General features: G+C 34.8%; 1 long non-coding RNA gene across 1 annotated transcript in view; it reads right to left on the bottom strand.

Moving 5' to 3' along the window:
- Window positions 1–5,001: 5,001 nt before the first annotated feature.
- Window positions 5,002–6,000, bottom strand: part of LOC116567018 — a 101,550-nt gene continuing 100,551 nt past the window's right edge. Inside the window, exon 3 of the long non-coding RNA XR_004276077.1 lies at window positions 5,002–5,060. This is a non-coding gene — a long non-coding RNA (uncharacterized LOC116567018). The remainder of the gene's footprint in view (window positions 5,061–6,000) is intronic.

The following is a 6,000-nucleotide window of genomic DNA, read 5'->3' as shown; positions in this document are numbered from 1 at the left end:
ATTTGCTGCCAACTAGCCCTTTTCTAGTACTCTAACGTTCTTCCTCCTGTTTGTTCTTCCTCCTACCAGAGCAAGCTGGTAATTGACCAAGATAGCGAAGAATATACTTTCAATGTTTTTTCTCATTTTTATTATAATTTTATATTACAAATTTTAATCTTCAATCTCACATTATGCTCCTCAGTCCCAATATATATTTGAGAAGAAAATATGTTTAAAATATAAAATCTTCTAGGGGTGCCTGACTGTCTCAACCAGATAGAAACGTGACTTTTGATCTCAGGATCATGAGTTTGAGCCCCACGTCTGGTGTAGAGATTACTAAAGATAAATAGATGGAGAAAAGAAATAAAGAAAGAAGAAAGAAATCTTTTAGTCCTATCACCAGAAAAATGTCTAGAAATTATAACCTAGAAGATTTTATTTTATCCAAAAATGAACTCCTCCTTTTTACCTTATGTCCCTAGTTCTTAGCTCAATGCTAAGATTAGCATTCAATTTTTTAAAATATTTTTTCTTGTGATGGGTGTAGAATATTTCATGAGACTAGTGTTCTGTGGGATGTACTCTAGGAAGGTTGATTCAGAGCACGTCAGAAGAATACAAAACATCTTTAGCATTTTATATTGTATAAAGATTTAGTACATAATTATACTAACAACCATCTAAAAATATATAAATAGGTTCATGAAAAATAACAAAAAATCTAATCTAAACAAAAATCTCAGAATAAAACAAGAAGGAACACCATACTATGGGATAGCGTTAAAGTTTGGGCAGAATCTGAATAACACAGGGAAGGGAAAATTCCATAATAGTCTAAAGGCATTCATCAATTTCTTAGCTAGGAAGAAATTGGAGATTATCATAAGAACTATGTGTATTTGTATTAACTTTTTTGTAATAACTTAATAAGCTGTACTGGGAGAATCACTGTGTTTAATGTTCATATTCTGACGTGTAGTTTCACTTACCATCAACTAATTATTTCATTGTCTTCCTTATGATGTTATAGGTTATAAAAACTCATCCAGATGTTACATAAGAAATCTAGCTTAAGTGGACCTTATATGACTATTGCAGTCAAAATTCCAGTGTCAACTGGAATCAGGTAATATCATTTCATACGTTAACATGTTCCTTATGCTTATTCTCTACAGTGCCTTATCCTGCCCTATTTTTGTCTGGGTAGATAATGCAATAAGATTTGGATATTTCTGTGAAGTGTTTTGATTAAAAAGAGCTACACTACAGAACTGGTTATGTAAAAATTCTCTACTACTAAAAATTAATAATAATTTTCACCCTCAGGACGCCTGGGTGGCTCAGTGGGTTAAGCCTCTGTCTTCAGCTCAGGTCATGATCTCAGGGTCCTGGGATCAAGCCCCACATTGGGCTTTCTGCTCAGCAGGGAGCCTGCTTCCCCTCTCTCTCTGCCTGCCTCTCTGCCTACTTATGCTCTCTCTTTCTCTCTGTCAAATAAATAAATAATATATTTTTAAAAATCTTTAAAAAATATTAATTTTCACCCTCTTTCTTTCTAGTCATATAGTAAGAATTCACATTTGATAACTTTCCTATTCTCAAGAGATATTTTAGAAGTTCTTCAAGTTATCAGAAGCTTTTTGTATAATCCTGTGAGGTCATATTTAGCAATAGGCTTATTATGCACACTCATGTGCACGCACACACACAAAGAGTACACCTTCACTCACCCAGAGATGAACATTCAAAATTCACACATGAATGTTTTGATCTACTGCAAGAGGATTAGAAAAGTTAAGCTTCTAGAAAACAGAAGAAAAAAAGACATACTTCTCAGTTGATTTTATGAAGTTGGTATTATCCTCATACTAAAAGCAAAAAAATATATATATAATCAAAGAAAATGAGAGAGAAATATCCCTTATGAGTATAAATGTTAAGTATCTTTTTTTAAAGACTTTATTTTATTTATTTGACAGACAGAGATCACAAGTAGGCAGAGAGGCAGGCAGAGAGAGAGGAGGAAGGAGGCTCCCTGCTGAGCAGAAAGCCCGATGCAGGGCTTGATCCCAGGACTCTGGGATCATGACCAGAGCCGAAGGCAGAGGCTTTAACCCACTGAGCCACACAGGCACCCCTAAATGTTAAGTATCTTCAGAAAATATTAGCAAATAGAATTCAGCAATATATAGGAATTACACATAAATGCCAAGTAAAAATATAAACAATCCCATTAGAAAATGAGCTTAAGAAAAAAAAAATTCACCAAAGATGATATATAGATGGAAAATAAAAAATATGAAGCAATGTTAAATGACCTAGAAATTAGGAAAATATGATTAAAACCACAATGAGATATCAATACACACCTATCAGAATGGCCAAATAAAATGTTTTTTAGCCACGTTAAATGCTGGCAAAAATGTGGAGAAACTGGATTCCTCATACATTGCTATGGGAATGCAAATCCACTTTAGAAAACAGATTCCCAGTTTCTTAAAAACTAAACTTGTAACTATCATATGACTAGTAACTGCCTTCTGTCATATATCTCAGAGAAACGAAAACTTAATGGCATGTAAAAACCTGTACATGAATTTTATAGTAGTTTTATTCATATTAGCCCCAAACTAGAAAAAATTCAGACGACCTTTAACAGATAAATGGTTAAAGAAACCATGGTACATTAAAAAAAAAAAATACCATGGGATACTACTAAACAATAAAAATGAACTATAGATACACACAAAATTTTAGATGAGTCTCTAGAGAATTATGCTGAGTGAAAAAAACCAATCCTCCAAAGTGTACATTCTGCATGATTTCATCTACATAATCCTCTTGCAGAAATGACAAATTATAGAGAACAGATTAGCAGTTACTGGGATCAAGAAAGAGGTAGGACATATTAGAAGTAGATTCAACACACACACACACACACACACACCCCTTCTCTCTCTCTCTCTCTCTTGCTCTCTCTCTCTCTTTCTGATTCATCCAGAATGTCCCAAATGGGTGTTTTCATTTTATTGCAAGAGGACCCGGAGAAAAGTGTACATAAAATTATACATAGACAACGTATGTGTCTTTGATAACAGTGTTCATTCTCTTCAATCTTTCCTCCCATAACAAACAGCTGACTTCTCTTTTGGGGTCCACCTTTAGGGACTACAAAGACCTTTCCATATAATATTATCACATAATCTCTCTTTTAAAATATTATTTGTGGTAGTTTAAGATGTTGTGCCTCTGAGAGATACATTTTTTATTAATTTTTTATTTTTTATAAACATATATTTTTATCCCCCCGGGATACAGGTATGTGAATCACCAGGTTTACACACTTCACAGCACTCACCATAGCACATACCCTCCCCAATGTCCATAACCCTGCCCTCCTTCCCCCAACCCCCCTCCCCCCAGCAACCCTCAGTTTGTTTTGTGAGATTAAGAGTTACTTGTGGTCATTTTATGTATGTATGTATGTATGTATGTATTTACTTATTTTATTCTTCTATTGAAGTGTAGTTGGCAAACAATATTACAGAGGTAATCATATTTTAAACAGGGATTTTAAATTTGGATAACACCAAAAAACCAAAAGAATGTATGTTGGTGGAATTGCTAGCACCAGGTTGGTAAGATTATGTGTGGCATTAGCCTTGTAGGGATATCTTTAAAAATCACACTGTGCAGATCATTCTGTTCTGGAAAATGTGTGGCTGTATCGTATACTGGCAAAATTGTGTGAATGGATCAGCACAATCAATTCCTATGGCAGATGGTTCCTGAGTTAACGACAGTTCATCTTAACAGTTTTTCAACTTTACGATAGTGTGAAAGCAATATGCATTTAGTAGGAACTGTACTTTTAAATTTGAATTTTGTTCTTTCCCAGGCCAACAATATTTCAATTCTCTCTGGTGACACTGGGTAGTGGCAACCCCCACTCAGCCACACAATCATGAGGGTCAACAATCAATACATTTACAACCGTTCTATACCGAATAACAATTCAGTTTTTCACTTTCAGTACAGTATTCAGTAAATAACATGGGATAGTCGACATTTTTTTTTTTTAATGAACTAGACTTTGTGTTAGATCGTTGGCCAACTGTAGGCTAACGTAGGTTTGAGCACATGTAAGGTAGGCTAGGCCAAGCTATGATATTCAGTAAATTAGGTGCAATCGAGCGCATTTTTCACTTAGGATCTTTTCAACGTAAGATGGGTTTATCAAGATGTAATGCCATTGTAAGTCAAGAAAGATCTGTACTGGGAAAATAATTCAAATATGTAAATCTGATGATAAGCCAGGAGAATTATTAATGTCTACAAAGGGACATACAAGAAGTAGCATTCATAAGGCAAATGTAATGTTTTGTAAGGTGACCTGTTACTAAGGACATTATAAAGCAATCAATTCACCTATAAAAAGACTTTTTATAGAAAATATATTAAAGAGAAAAGTAAAGCTAAGTACATCAGTTAAGCTGATCTTACTGCCAACCAAAGACTAAAATAAGGTCCCCAGAGAATCCTAGATAAACTCAGAACATTTTGAAAAAAATCATTTATTCAAGCAGAGTCAATTTCAATTCCTACATCTGTACTGGCTCATAGAAGAGCTTTCATTTATCAAACAAAATTAAAATTTTGTTTGATCAGCATGATGGAACCAGTCAAACTCCATATTTGAGACCCATTCAAATCCACCTGGGGGCAGAGGGAAGTTTACCAGGGAACATTGGGAGCTCACTTCATTTCCTTAATTCCAACTCCAAATGGTAGCTCTGTTCTCTTATCAACTTGAGAAAATAATGAAATCAGAGTGAAAACAGCATCAGAGGAATCCTGGCCGTTGTCCCAGCTCCCCAGTTCCTACAGCAGTCATCACAGTTTTCATTGTCTACTGTAGAGACTCAGGAAGGGATCCTGTGAGCAGCTGTCCCAGGGAACTGGATATGATTTACTACGCAGGTTATTAAGCCTGATCCATATGAATAGGAGATGGGCCCTAAGACTGGACAGTGGGTGGTATCTCTATTGCTTCGAATGCTTCAAGCCTTGGGTCTCTGGAAAAACACAGAGAGGAAGATCATTTAACATTTCGCTGCTGCTGCTGCTTCTTCTTCTTCTTCTTCTTCTTCTTCTTCTTCTTCTTCTTCTTCTTCTTTTCTGATGGTACAGTTCTTAACTCAGTGAGTTAGAGATGGGCAAGCACAAATAATGCTTTCTCAGCCTTCTTGAAATGCTAACCAACTATAAAAATGTTATGCAGTAGTGCTTAAAATCTAATGCCATTTTGAAAACAAAAATCATGAATTCCTAAGTAAAAATAATTACACTGCAAAATAATACTACAAATGCTATACAGATAAAAAGACATGTAAATGCAAGTAATCAATCCCCTAACAGACTCCCTTCATTGGCCCATTTCTCCTCCCCACCTATTCTATACAAAGATTTGCTTAAGATGCTTATACTACTTTCCTTCTGGAATATTCTTTAGGTAGAGTGCTTGAGCAAGGATATGCATAAGGATAAGCTATAAATTGGAATGAAGGTTAGGAAGAGGATAACACAAGGTAAATAGCATGCAGATGAGATATTAACTTTAAGGAAAAGAAAGTGAAAACATTTTCTAAATGACTTTAACATATTCTGAAACCTATAAACTACCATTCATCCATAAAATAGTAAGGTAATATACCTAGAAATTTCTGGTAAATATATATTGTATGCCCCATTTGTGATATTGGTTTAAATGTTATTTTGAATATTAAATTTAAAAACAAAACTGAAAAATCCACAACCCTACAAGAGTTATCTTCCCTCTGTATATACATTATCTTTGAATAAGCATACAAACTTCCTCTACTAAGTTACCTCAATTTTAAATTGAAAAGGCTAAATTTGTGATTTGCTGCTCACAGCCTTTTGACCTATTTTATCTTCCAATAGAGAAATCAATGGCAGGCACTTGGCTGCAGAGTTTGAAGACCCTGCTTAGCC

Source organism: Mustela erminea, chromosome 1 (assembly GCF_009829155.1).
Source record: "Mustela erminea isolate mMusErm1 chromosome 1, mMusErm1.Pri, whole genome shotgun sequence".
NCBI classification, from domain to species: Eukaryota; Metazoa; Chordata; class Mammalia; order Carnivora; family Mustelidae; genus Mustela; species Mustela erminea.
Note: the sequence above shows the minus strand (reverse complement) of the source record. Positions and strands in the feature narration are given on the sequence as shown.